Raw genomic sequence first — 14,189 nt, 5'->3', positions numbered from 1 at the left:
GCCCGCTTCTTACACACTTTCAACGTATGTGCTTTTAGCTATTCTCAGGCAAGGTGGGTATGCTCTAACAAGACCTTGCAAAAAGTCAGATTGTTTCACAAGGTCTCATGAGAGCATCATTAGCACTCCCAGAGATGGCTCACTGAATGAGTCTTGCACAGGAACCAAGAGCTTATAAACTTTTCCCATGTTGGGTCTGCATGGGACTACTAGAGATGCTTTCTCTTCTCCTCACCAGCTGCCTTGTAGAAGGCAGGCTGGCTAGTTGTGAGGCAGTTAGGTGGATTTCTATGGATTATAGGGGTGTACGCAAGTCCCAGATTTGTCTATTCATTATAACAGACACATGGAGTCTATGCAACTGAAGCTACCATTTGATGTTACAAGTAGACCACTGGCAACCAATACAATCCACATAGAATTGGAAAGGTTTGGATGGAAATATTTACCATTTTTGTACCATTGTGATATGTGGGCACATTCTTGGTTTTTTTGCTACTACACAAAAGCAAAATAAAGCACTCCCTCCAGTTTCCATTAGTGGTGAAGGCTGCTAATCATAGACGGGCATCGCTTATCATGGGTGATCACTCCTTCTGTAGCAAAGTATTCACTGATAGGGAGTTTTTAAAAAACGTATTTTATACTCTACAAGTAATTCTGTGTTGCTTGCTGCCTTGAGAACCAGCACTTAAATCACAACTGAATGGACATGTGAGTGAGGATAGCCTGTTTACACTGTGTTGCTTTGAATGAGATATGTATTCTAATGTGCACTGGCATCTTATTTGTGTGGTAGACCTGAATCATAATAAGTGAAAAAGAAAATGATTCTTTGCACATCAAGGGAGCAATCCTATAGCAAGATCTGGCGGGATGAACATGGTCAGGAACCAGTGGATCTCTAGCTGAGCTAGGAGATTCCTGGTGCAGTCAGGCTGTGCTGGTGTAGCTCCCTATCCTCAGCTCAGACAGAGATATTCTGTCTCCCTCATTCCAGCTCAGCCAGGACAAAGCCAGCTAAGTGGAGCCTAGCAGGTCTTAAGCCAGTGTTAAGCCCTGGAAAGGGGGCATTATGGGGGTGGGACCATAGAGCAGGGATTTGGGCTTGATCTTAAGCCCATTCAACTTGGTCATGTGACCTGGGACCCTGACATCAATTAAACTGGCAAAAAGAGTGGTGTAACTATGGTTTGTTTTCCCTCTGCCAGTCTTAGGCTGCCTCAGTCAGCAGTAGCCCTGCTCCAGAATGAAGCTTGGATCCGCCATATTTAACCCTGACTGAGCTTAACATTACACCAGCATTTTGTGCATAGGATAGCCCCTTTATAATGTGCTTTGGGTGTTTTCTCCTTCTTGACATGCTTAAATGCTATAATACAGATTTATACCTAAGCTACTTTTTGTACCCTTCAGATTTGGATTTTTACTTAACTGCTCTCTTTCATAAGCGATTATTGTACATTTAAAAATGCCACCAGTGATTGTGCAACCTGCTAATTAGCACTTGATATGCAAGTATTTTTGTGCATTGCAGGGTATGTCTTTCAGTGCCCAGTTTATGTTTTAACCTCATTAGCCTGTTAATTTATTACTAGGAATGAATAAGTATTTAATGGCAACAATACATGAAAGTTGAGTCAGATATGTTTGTGTGTGGTTATACTTCTGGACTGTGAATGATTCCTTGGTTTTGCTCCCTGTTCTGTTCAGTGCATAGATGAGGCCATTGAGTGAGACCATATGAACACATGGTGTTCAGGAGCTATCAGTACTATGGTGACACTCATCAGCACCTCTCCTTTTCATCTGATCAAGAGCCGAGTGCTTTCCCACTGTCTGGCCATGGTTAGAGACTGGCTGTATAGAAAACATTGGAAGTTAGGTCAAGCAGGGACAGATTAAGGTAATCTTTCATAATATGACACCCTGTGTGAGGCCTGCATTTGGTGCCCCCAAATGCATCTTCTCAATAATAGATCTACTCAATTTGTTTTTTTTTAGTTTTTTTATTGATTTTCCAAATTTATAGCAAACATAAACAAACAAACAAACACAAATCCTAATTATAATAGTTCCGCTTTTGCTAACATTGTTAGGTGACTTCCTTGAATCCCCCTGGCTGAGTTTCAATGTATATCATTGTAACAGTTTTCCAAAACTAATTTCTCATAAACTTTACTTGGTCAATTAACACCTTTCTTTCTTTTCATATTAACTTTAAACATATTATTCTATAACATCACATATTTAAATCCTAAGCCAATCTGGTACTTGCAAGTATTTCTATTTAAGTTATCTTAGCATATTTAGCTAAATAGTCTTTAAATTTCATTCATTCCTCCTGGTGCTCCTCCTCCTTCTGGTCGCAGACTCTTCCGGTCAGGTCGGCTAGCTCCCAAAAGTCCATTATCTTCATCTGCCATTCCTCCACTGTTGGTACTTCTTGTGTTTTCCAATTTTTGGCCCACAAAATCCTAGCAGCAGTTGTGGCATACAAAAACAATCTAGCATCTTTCTTGGGCAATTCCAGACCTAGTAGTCCAAGAAGAAAGGCTTCTGCTTTCTTAATAACATTATTTTTCAATTCATTATAAATCTTCTCCCAGAAGACTTTTACCTTGGGGCAGGTCCACCACATATGATAAAAGGTCCCTTCTTTTTCTTTACATTTCCAACATAGATTATCACTAATGTGATAAATCTTTGCTAGTTTTACAGGGGTTAAGTACCATCTATACATCATTTTCTTAATATTTTCCTTTAACACCATACATGCAGTGAACTTGACCCATGGATCTTCTCAATTTTGTGTCCGCTTGGCTCAGCATCCTGGGTGGGGGAACCACCCACACCTCCCTAAATCAAGTGTTGAGATCAATATTTCCTTGTAAAAAGATACTGGAACGTCCGTAATAGATGGATTCACCCTTCTCTGGAGACTGAGGCATGGTGTCCTAAGATGTTCCTTGTTTTACTTGTCTACACACCTAGACGGTGGCATTGGCCAGAGGTACCTTCCACCCAGTGGCGCCCCCTGGATTTGCGCCCCCTAACCCTAACCCCCAGATGTTGCGCCCGGTGCAGCTGGCCCCCCCTGCACCCCCCACGCTACGCCACTGCTTCCACCTACTACCATGACCCACCTATTTTGAAGGGGATCTCCATAATTAGGAAATCCATGCAACCCCGTTCTTCATGCCCAACCCTAAAGAGAGCATTCTGCACTCCAACCAGCCATTGTCTTTCAGTAGGACACCACACATTAAAATACATGTACAAGATTGGGACGCTACCTTATGAACCCTAGTGATCCAAAAGGTGGCTAATAATTGTGGGAATGTTCAGGGAGGCAGGAGAGGGTATATGGTTTAATAATATCCTTCCTAACTTGCATTAGCAAGTCCCTTTACTTAGCAGAGTGCATTCCCCTTTTTAATACACAGTGGTTAGCTTGTTGCAGGCTAGTTTTAGCCTCTCAATAAGAATCCTGGTAAGATCCCTTCTTGTCCCTCTTAAAAAGAATAGACATGACAATCTTATTTAAAGTCAGTAAAAGAAAGTTTACTCACAGTATCATCAGTTCGCAATTGGATCCCTGGAGGCAGACTTAGGTTACAAAAGTATATATACACATGGAAGTATCCTATAGGGGAGTTAGTTCATTTGTCCCTTGTTGGCTGAAAGCCAACAGGGCATCTCTAGCTGAAGAGATGTTGCTTCTTTGAGGAATGGAGTCAGAGAGAGAGAGAGAGAGCTGTGTCCCAGGTGCATTTGTCAACTGGGCAGGTATCGTCACACCCTTCTCTAGTCACATGCAGAGGAAGCTTGCCCCAGCCTAGGAGGAAACAGGAAGTTTACCTACTGGCTGGTGCAAACATTCCTCCTTATGTCCACTCTAGGAATATTGTAAAAAAAAAAAAGGACCCTTGACCATTAGGTCCAGTCGTGTTGTACTTGACTGCTATGTGTTTCACATCCCACAGTAATGATAGAGACTGCAAGGAAATTTTGTTTTCAGAAGATTTAGTATAGAGCTGAATACATGTCAGAATCCAAGTTCCCAGAAGTATAATAACTGAAGCAGTTAGCACAAATGTTTCTGCTTATTTCACATCATGATGGCTCCTGAAATCAGTCCATGTTTTAATACACTTTGAGCAAATCAAAGTGTATTTGATTGGTGCCTTATTGGCACCTGTGAAACCAAGTTTCTCCCCCAGCCCCAGTGTTGCAGGGTGGCTGCTGCTGTTTAGGGTTCCAGCCTCATTAATGACTTGTGCCCCCCCACCCCTTATATGGTTCCCAAAGGGTAGTTGAAATGGAGCAAGTAGATATATGCCCCAAGAGAAAGATTTGGCACAGAAGAGAGAAAGAGGCTTGGAGATGTATAGCCATGGAAAAGGCTGGTGTAGACAGTATGGCAGGACTGGGGAGGTACTGGGGACCAGAGAAGGTTCTCCGTGGTTGAGAAATATTATATAATAATAAAATAATAAAAATAATGCAAACGCAGGTGTTAGAAAATATTGGCTACTAAATCACTAGTCCCACTTCGCGGGAGGGCATTAGCAGCGGAGGAGGCGCTTCCAAACGCACAATTTCGGAGATATGCGATCACAGGGGCGCTCATATTCGGGGAAGGGGCGCTAGCATAGGTGCCATAGGTGGTGACTCCCATGAAGGGGCACAGATCACCCACAAATTTCGGTGCCAGGGCCATGCACGCTGCATGGTACCCACGGCCCCGGGCACCCACTGTCGCGAGGCCAAACTGGCACTCCTGGGAACTACTGTGTGCTGGGTAACACCGTCGGTAAAGCTTGACGGTGGGACGTGGAGCCGCCAGAGAAATCTGAAGGAGAGGGGGTGTGTGAGAGGAGCCAATAGCAGCAACAGCCAAAGAAGCACGCCCGTTTACAGCCAGCTGCCCGCACAGCATCATGGGGCGGGGAGAACCGCGTCGCCTCCAGATCTGGCCCTTTTGCACCAGCATCCACGTCGGGGAAGCGAAGCCTTCCGATGAAACGAGGTTCTGACGGCAGAACAGGCGGAGCAAACAGACCAGGAGAGCAACAGCCGCCAGCATGAGGAGGAGGAAGCGATCCAAGAACCCCAGCAGCGAGGGCGGCCGCCTCCTTCCTCCCCTTTCCGAGAGCGCGAGCGCCGCATCTGCAGCAAGCCTTTCGACGGGGAGGCCGCGCGCCCAGGCTGTTCGCGCGCCTGCACTGCAGCGCGAAGCAGAGGCAGCAAGAAGACCAGCGCGGAGGATCTCGGTGGTCGACCGCGTCACGTCCTTGGCGGGCAGGCACAGGCCGCCCCTGTGGGATGGCGGAGAGCGCAGCTCCTCGACGCCAAGCTGGCCCGCCCTCGCCTTCTGCGCGGCTACACCATCCGTGGACGCCACCTGTCCCCTGTCCTAACGTCCAGCGCCCCCTGCCGGAGGAGAGCGGCGACTTGTTCGGCGGTAGCTGTCTCTGCAGCCAGCAGAGATTTCTTGCCGCGGCCTTTTCTGCGACCAGGGCATACATAGAAATCATAGAATTGGAAGGGACTGGATTAGCAGGTCATCTAATCCAGTTCCCCCAAGCTAGCCAGAACATTCCGACTGTGCCGCCTGCGCCTTCAACTACGAAGTTTACATGCAGCTCTTCCTGGCTTCTCCGACGCTGTCGTCCTGGCCTTTCTCTCCAACGTGCCTGCCCCAGTCAGCTAGTGGCCCGGGAAGCGCTGCTGCTGGCCAGGGAGGGAGCAAGCAGCAAGACCACTCAGAGCAATCCTATGCAGAAGAAGCTTGCATAAATCAAGCCAGTGTCAATTAAGAGGGGGTTCTGCGTCAGCCTGGGAAAACAAGCCTTTAAAACAGTGTTCTGCATTAGCTTGTCAGGCCACATGACTGAGCTGAATGGGATCAGGACCCAGTCCAAGAAGTCCTCCCTCTCTGCTTCTGCCCCCACCATGCCCCCAGAACACTCCTTGGAGGAGACTTTCATCAGCCTTGGTTTAGCAGGCTTTGACTGAGCTGGGTTGGGTTGGGGACTAACTCAGGGGTCAGCAACCTTTTTCAGCTGTGGGCCGGTCTACTGTCCCCCAGACCATATTTTGAAGAAGAAAAAAATGAACGAATTCCTATGCCCCACAAATAACCCAGAGATGCATTTTAAATAAAAGGACACTTTCTACTCATGTAAAAACATGCTGATTCCCAGGGCCGGATTGAGAAGGCGAATGGGCAGCATCCGGACTAGCTGAACTCAGCTGAACTGGAGAGCCACTGCATTTTGTCATAGGGTTGCTCCCTTAAAACATGCACCTGAACAGATTTTATTAAGCCTGGATGGCATTGAGTACCAGCATAATAACACTTTATATTGAGCTTCCTGAACTGGTAAATTCAGAGCATTTTGTGCTCAGAAATGCTGTGTCCTAAGTCTCTTTCCCACCATATCCTTATCACTGAGATTATCTTACTGAAATCAATTAATATTTTTATGACTTTTTGCCATCAAGCCTTTTGCCACAGAATCATTGAGTTGCAAGGGACCCTGAGGATCAACTAGTCCAACTCCCAGCAATGCAGGAATATGCAGCTGTCCCTTACAGGGATCGAACCTGCAACCTTGGCGTTATTAGCACCATGCTGTAACCATGGGGGGGGGGGTTGCAGTATTTCTATGGTATTTGGACAACAAGGCTCTCATTTTCATGCTTAATACTTGAAGAGATCGCTGTACTTAATAGAAGCGAAACAATACCCTTGAGTCAGTTTTTGTGTTTGTTTGGTGGGGGGGGGGGGGGAGAGGGAGAGAGACAGAGACAGAGACAGTGCGTCTTTCCTGAACTCCCAAGTGATCAGGAGAGATTGTTTGACTCTGTCCCTTTTTGTCAGTGTATATATGAGGCCACGGGATGAGATCATCTTGAGAAATGGTGTTCAGTGGCCTCTATACTCAGATGACATCTAGCATTCTCTCTGGGGTGAGTTACCAGCTTTCTGGAAACATAATATCTCAGTGCTCCTTTCATTAGCTGCCTCTTTCTTTCCAGACAGAATTCAAAGTGCTGGTGACAACATTTGAAACCCTAAGTGGTCAATATATTAAATAAACTGTCTCCACCTCTACCTTTAGCATTGATTACTATTACAATTTGTTAAGGTTATCAGTGTGCCAAGTCAAGACTGGGAGGGCTCATAGCATGCACATTTAGCAATTCAGAAGTGCTGCTATGTGTTTGCATCCACTGAGCACAGCAGGGTGTTTGGAACTGCAGAATAGCACAGAATTTAGCTGCATGCACCCTTCGTGAATTCCATTGGGAGGCAGCTGCATAATTTTATGTTCCAGACTAAATGTTCATACAGGTGGGAGTTCTTTACATGGTAATATGTATTACTTTGTGTATTTTAAAATGTGAGGGAGCGGGTGGTGCTGTGGTCAAACCACTGAGCTTCTTGGGCTTGCTGATTGGAAGGTGTTTGGTTCAAATCTGCACAAGCGGGGGGGGGGGAGAGATGAGCTCCTGTTGTTCAGTCCCAGCCTCTGCCAACCTCGCAGTTCATAAAGCACACCAGTAGATAAATAGGTACCGCTGTGGCAGGAAGGTAAACAGTGTTTCCATGCACTCTGGTTTCTGTCACGGTCCTCTGTGCGCCAGTAGCAGTTTAGTCATGCTGGCCACATGACCTAGAAAGCTGTCTGTAGACAAATGCTCAACAAACAGTGTGGTATAGTGGTTAAGAGCGGTGGACTCGTAATCTGGGGAACTGGGTTCGCGTCTCCACTTCTCCACATGCAGCTGCTGGGTGACCTTGGGCCAGTCACACTTCTCTGAAGTCTCTCAGCCTCACTCACCTCACAGAGTGTTTGTTGTGGGGGAGAAAGGGAAAGGAGAATGTTAGCTGCTTTGAGACTCCTTCGGATAGTGATAAGGCGGGGTATCAAATCCAAACTCTTCTTCTTCTTCTAACAAACACATAAAAAACGTAACCGCCTGTGCATTCACATAAACAATTCTCTTCTGTATTTTTATCACAGTATCAAATATTTCTCTTGCACATAGTCAACACATAAAGTACAACAATATAAACGGAAGTCCCAATAGATCAGTTCATTCATAGAGTCCAAATGTCTGCTGTTTTCTGTTCCACGTATGTCTTTGTATGTTCTATATAATATAAATGAATATAATATCGTATTTCAACATATTTTAACAAATTAGAATAACATAGAACATGTATAACTGATGAAGCCCAGGAGGGCGAAACAAGGCATTATTCCGGAAATCCTTGTCAAGATTCTGTGGAACTGTAGTAAGCTCCCATTTGGATTTTATGAACATACAAAGACATACATGGAACGGGAGGAGGAGGAAGCTGAAGAGGCAACAGGGATTAGTGAGCAGGGAGAGGCTGGGGCAGAGAGCAGTCCAGAATCAGAGGCAGGAGAGAAGGGGGTCCAAGAGACAGAGATGAGACAGGCTGCTGAAGAAGCCAGGTAGTCTCCATGCCCCTACTCCCGCTATGACCAGCTCCCCTTCCGACTGGTCTCCCAGAACATGTAGAGGAATGAAGAGGGAGGAGCAATAAGAAGGTAAGGAGCCCGAGATTCCTTACAAAGGGGAGGATGAGTCTTAGGGAGCAATGGGAAGACAGGGACCTTCAGTCCTCACAACTGCCTCATTGGGGCAAGACCTACCTGGAAGAGTTGCTGTGGTCACCAGGCCTGCACTGTTTTGGTTTTTCTGATTAAAGAGTTAACTTCACTGACACTGGGTGTTTTATTACTGACCTACTCCTGATTCCACCTCCTGACAGATAGCAAATCAAGATAGTATATCAAGGAGAGAGAGAGAGAGAGAGAGAGAGAGAGAGATAGATAGATAGATAGATAGATAGATAGATAGATAGACAGACAGACAGACAGACAGACAGACAGATAGATAGATAGATATAGATATAGAATTTTACAGTCACACACACACTTCTGAAGTGGCACAGTCTGGGAGATGTATGACTGTTCCATTCTGCTGATGGTGTAGATTTCACCTTCCAATTAGGAGAAGGGCAGAATAAACGGCAAGGTGGTTATTAAAACGAACACTTAATAAGACAAAAAGTCTTCAGGCCTGCAATGTTCTCATGCTCTCTCTTCCACTTTGAGGATGTAGAATCAGCACCTACAGCTACACTATTGGGGATGGGATTCAATCACATCCCAGCAGATGCAGGCTGCACAATTAAAGCTGATTTGAAACGCCGTGCTTCAAAATCAGCTTCCCTAAAATGTCATACTTTTCCTTATACAGAAAGATACACATAAAAATGTGCGATAGCACTTGCTTCTTGCAACTTTGTCTAATCTCCCCACAAGCAAATCAGGTTGAATGCTTATGAAACAGGTCATCTGGAAGTGACCTCAGAAGTTCAAATGGCACCGTTGCTGAAGGCTGCCCTCTGTCGGCCATTACGTAGCAGATTTTTTTTGTTTATAGAACAGAACATCCTTTTCTCCAATAATACCATGCCATCCATTCTATATGAATCATACTGCTTCCATTGTTAACCAAAATATTTCACGATTAGGTTAGGTTAGCTTAGCATATTTTATTAAGCCATAACAAGTTTTCTGTATCCAGAAATTTGGGTTGCTGATAAGTAATTGGCACTGTGTTCGATGGTATATATTCTCTGGTAAGTGTATTTGGAACAGCAACTTTTAAAAATGTTATAGTGCAATCACCATAGACATCTACCAATAAACACATCCTCAGTGGGGCTTACTTCTGAGTAGATATGCATAGGATTATGCTGTGAATAAGCACGAACAACAACGCCCTAAAGGTGTCTTTGATTAATTAGGCAGTAGACAGACAGACAGACAAACAGACACACACACACACACACACACACACACACACTAGGGAAACAAAAAGAAGATTGCAAGCACCACATTTAAAAGAAGCTTTGTCTTTTTTTTTCTAAGATAGGAATTCCTCTTCCACACATCATTTACAAAGTAGGTAGGTATTCTCCTTGATTCAGAACTATTGGGTTTGCCATTATGCAAAAAGTATGCCATGGACAAATAAACCCAGGTCCATTTACTATGAAACTCCAAATTTCATCTCACTCACCCCCAAAATGTCCATGTTTTGTGGTTTAACCCTGAACAGCACAAAATGCACCCCAAACTCTGGCACAGGTTTGGAGAAGATCTGACCATTTTGGGAGATATTAACTGCAAACTCCAACTGGATATGTCAATGCACACTTGTGGGAGGCAGCAGAAAACTAACACAAAACTTTAGCATAGGTTTTTAGAGAAGGCATTTACAGATATCTTAAATGTATCTTTAAAACTCATATGATTAGTATTTTAATTTTTTATGTTTTAAAAATTGTGTGACAACACTATTGGAAACCAGTGTGTAAAACAGGCAGTCCATCTGTTGTCTTGCCAGCCTGCCAGCCACATCAATGCTTAACACAGTAGATGGATTGTATCACATTTATTACACCTGTGCGCTGCCAGCTAATGTTGATGACCATAGTCCAGTGCTCTACAATGGGAGATCATAGGCGACATGATGGTTGATAGTAAAAATTGCTTCTATCTAGATCTGGTAAATAGTCTGTGGGTCTGAAAATGTAGAAGATGATCTTCTGACAGAAGGAACAGAATTCCTGAAACTCAAACAGAATGCTTGCTTTCACCAAACAAAAGACTCCTGAGCTAGGGACTCCCTTTCTGCAGTAAACTGAGAGGTGATTGTCTTCTACTGGGATTTAAAAATCACAAATGGGAGCCAAGCTGATGGAATCAGCTCAAGAAGCAGAAAGTCCGGCAGCCGTGTAGATTACACAGTTAATCCTCTAAAAATATGCTCTGTCCTTTTAAAGACAGAAGGGGCAGAGGGGGGTGAAATTGTGACCCCTCTTGAGGTCAAAGGGAATTTGTGATTGACTTGGATGGGGCCAAGATTTCACGCTTTCTCTCCAGCAGAAAATTCATATAGTTCTCCCAACAAAGTACTGTTATTGTAGTACTACTGCCCTACTAGTAGTTTCCCTACCAGAAGTAACCTAAATATTTTATTTTCTCATACGGTAGGATTAAACTCAGTTTTTTAAAATGTAGTTTCCATAACGATTCATAGTTTCCATAACGATTCCTTCTCAGTAGTGGAATGCCAAGCATCTATTTTCCTCTTGAGATGAAGCATTACAATGTATACAGAAAAACTTTGCTCCTCCAAAGCACATGACGTCACTCCAAAACAAACCCAAGGGAGGATACTGTGCTTAAAAGTGAATGCGAGAAGAACGTGCAGTTCCACGCCAGTCAAAGTATTACTTGGTACTGAGTGATAATGTGATACCCATGATAAATTGAACAGTAAAATAACCAACCCACCAAGTAGATTGGAGGGGATCCAAATGACCCACTGTTGTAATTTCTGGCTTCTACTTTCTTACGTTTCTAATTGCAAGAGGCAACGTCAGATTTTGTTGCTTTTCTTCAGCACACATTAAAAAAAATCATTTATTCTAATACTATGTGAAATTAGATGTTAATTTGCTGGATTAAAAAAGTAACTGATTAGTTGTGGTGCAATGGGTCAGTGCATCTGGCTGTTAATCAGAAATGCTTAGTCCCCATTTTACTTAAGGGGAGAGTTATTGGGTCAAAGCCCATTAACAACCCAAATCCCACATGGTCTTGGAAGCCAGTCTGCTGATCTCAATAGAGCCCAATTTCCAAATTGTGCTTAGAATGTGCACTAGCTCAAGAACACCAGGATCTCACTTGGAAACAATCCAAATGGAATCAATGGAGCTTCAAAGTCAGTGGATGTTCAAGTCAGTCCTGAGGATCTTTAGTTAACTTTTTTGTCTGCCACGTCACATTAAAAAAAAAAAAAATCTCTTAAGTGGGTTACAAAGTCCTAAAAATACGTTATTTATTATTGCATCTCACCTTTTCCTCCAAGGAGCACGAGGTGGTATGTGTGGCTCTGTATTTGCCTGTGGGTTAAACCACAGAGCCTAGGACTTGCCAATCAGAAGGTTGGTGGTTCGAATCCCCGCAATGGGGAGAGCTTCCATTACTCGGTCCCTGCTCCTGCCAACCTAGCAGTTCGAAAGTACATCAAAGTGCAAGTAGATAAATAGGTACCACTCCGGCGGGAAGGTAAACGGTGTTTCCATGTGCTGCTCTGGTTCTCCAGAAGCGGCTTAGTCATGCTGGCCACATGACCTGGAAGCTGTACGCCAGCTCCCTCAGCCAATAAAGCGAGATGAGCTCCACAACCCCAGAGTTGGTCATGACTGGACCTAATGGTCAGGGGTCCCTTTACCTTTACTTAACCCTGTGAAGTAGATTAGGCTGACCCAAGAGCTGAACTTCATGGTTGAGTGGGGACTTGAACCCTGTTCTGCTTCGTCCTAGCCCAAACCCCAACCACTACACCTCAAATAAACATCACAAGTAAAAATCAACTTTTAAAAGAGAACAATTTTTAAAAGAGATGCACATATCCTCTTAAACATGAAACAAAAATGATAATAATAATATACTATTATACAAGGTGTGACTGGAAAGTTCGGTGAATGGTCACAGAAATCGGACAGCGATAAATATTTGAACATACATTGGCATCGAAAACCCATGAAATGCTCACAATTACTTATGGAGATGAAGTTGTAACTCGAAAGTCATGCATGGTTTAAGCATTTCCGTGAAGGGTGGCAAACCATCAAAGATAGCCCTTGGTCTGGCAGACCGTCAATGAGCAAATGTTGACGGCAAATGTTGACAGAGTCCGTGAGTTATTGATCGGCATTTGACCGTCTGAATGATGGCAGAAGAATTGCATATTCTGCGTGAAATCGTTACTGAGGTTACTGAGTTGTCCCACCCTTCATATTCTCCCAGTCTGACCCCACTGGATTTCTTTCTTTTTCCAAAACTGAAATCTTTACTGAAAGGTCACAGATTTTCTAACATTTTACATGTCCAAGCTGCTGTGATGAGGGAACTGAAAGCAGTCCAAAAAGAGGACTTTTACAGAAGTTTCCAACAGTTCTACCAACATTGTCAACAGTGCATTGTATCAGAGGGAGCCTACTTTGAAGGTCTGTAAGGTATGTAAGTTCGAATATTTCTCACTGTCCGGTTTCTGTGACCATTCACCAAACTTTCAGGTAACACCTTGTATAATCACTATAATAGCTACTAGCAGATCCAAAATACTGTGGAGTGTGAAACACAGAGCAGTCAAATAAAACATTACTAGAGTGGACATAAAAGGGGGTGTCTGGACCAGCCAGTCAGAACTTCCTGTTTCCTCCTGGGCTCGAACAGACATCCTCTACATGTAACCAGACTTGGGCGTGACCTCACCAGTGCAGATAACAAAATAGCACAGGGGAGGCAGCCATCTCTCTCTCTGACTCCATTCCTTGAAGAAGCAACATCTCCTTAGCCTGAGATGCTCTCAGCCAAGAGAGGACAAAGGAACTACAGCCATACCTCGGGTTAAATATGCTTCAGGTTGAGCGTTTTCAAGTTACGCTCCCTGGCGACCCAGAAGTAATGGAGCACGTTACTTCTGGGTTTTGCTGCTCGCGCATGCACAGACGCTCAAAATGACATCACGCGCATGCGCAGAAGCGGCAAAACGCGACCCGTGCAGTTGCGTGTTATGTTCTACTCAGGGTGCGAACGGGGCTCCGGAACGGATCCTGTTCGCATCCAGAGGTACCACTGTACCTGCTTATGGGATAGATTCCACAATTACATATTTTGTAACCTAAGTCTGCCTTCTGGGATCCTTCTGTGAACAGAATGTGAGTAAACTATTTTATATACTTTTATATAAGACTTTGTTGTGTCTATTCTTTTAAGAGGGAATAAAGGGGAATTACCAGGAAACTTATTTTAGAGGCTTATGCAAGCCTGGCAATGACGTTATCGGCTTTGCAATTTTTAAAAAGGGGAATGTTACCCTGCAAAATTATAGAACTTGTTATCACAAGTTGGGAAGGTTATAATTAAACAATATATCCTCTCCTGCCTCCCTGAACATTCCCACAAATACAACAGACACAACCAGCTCTACCCACCAAGTATACAAGCATGTATTTATGTAGAGCACCCTCACTTCTGTTGCTATCCATTCCTAAATTA

This window comes from Podarcis gaigeae (assembly GCF_964106915.1).
Source record: "Podarcis gaigeae genome assembly, chromosome: 5".
NCBI lineage: Eukaryota > Metazoa > Chordata > Lepidosauria > Squamata > Lacertidae > Podarcis > Podarcis gaigeae.
The sequence above is the reverse complement of the archived record's forward strand: the minus strand, read 5'-3'. Positions refer to the sequence as shown.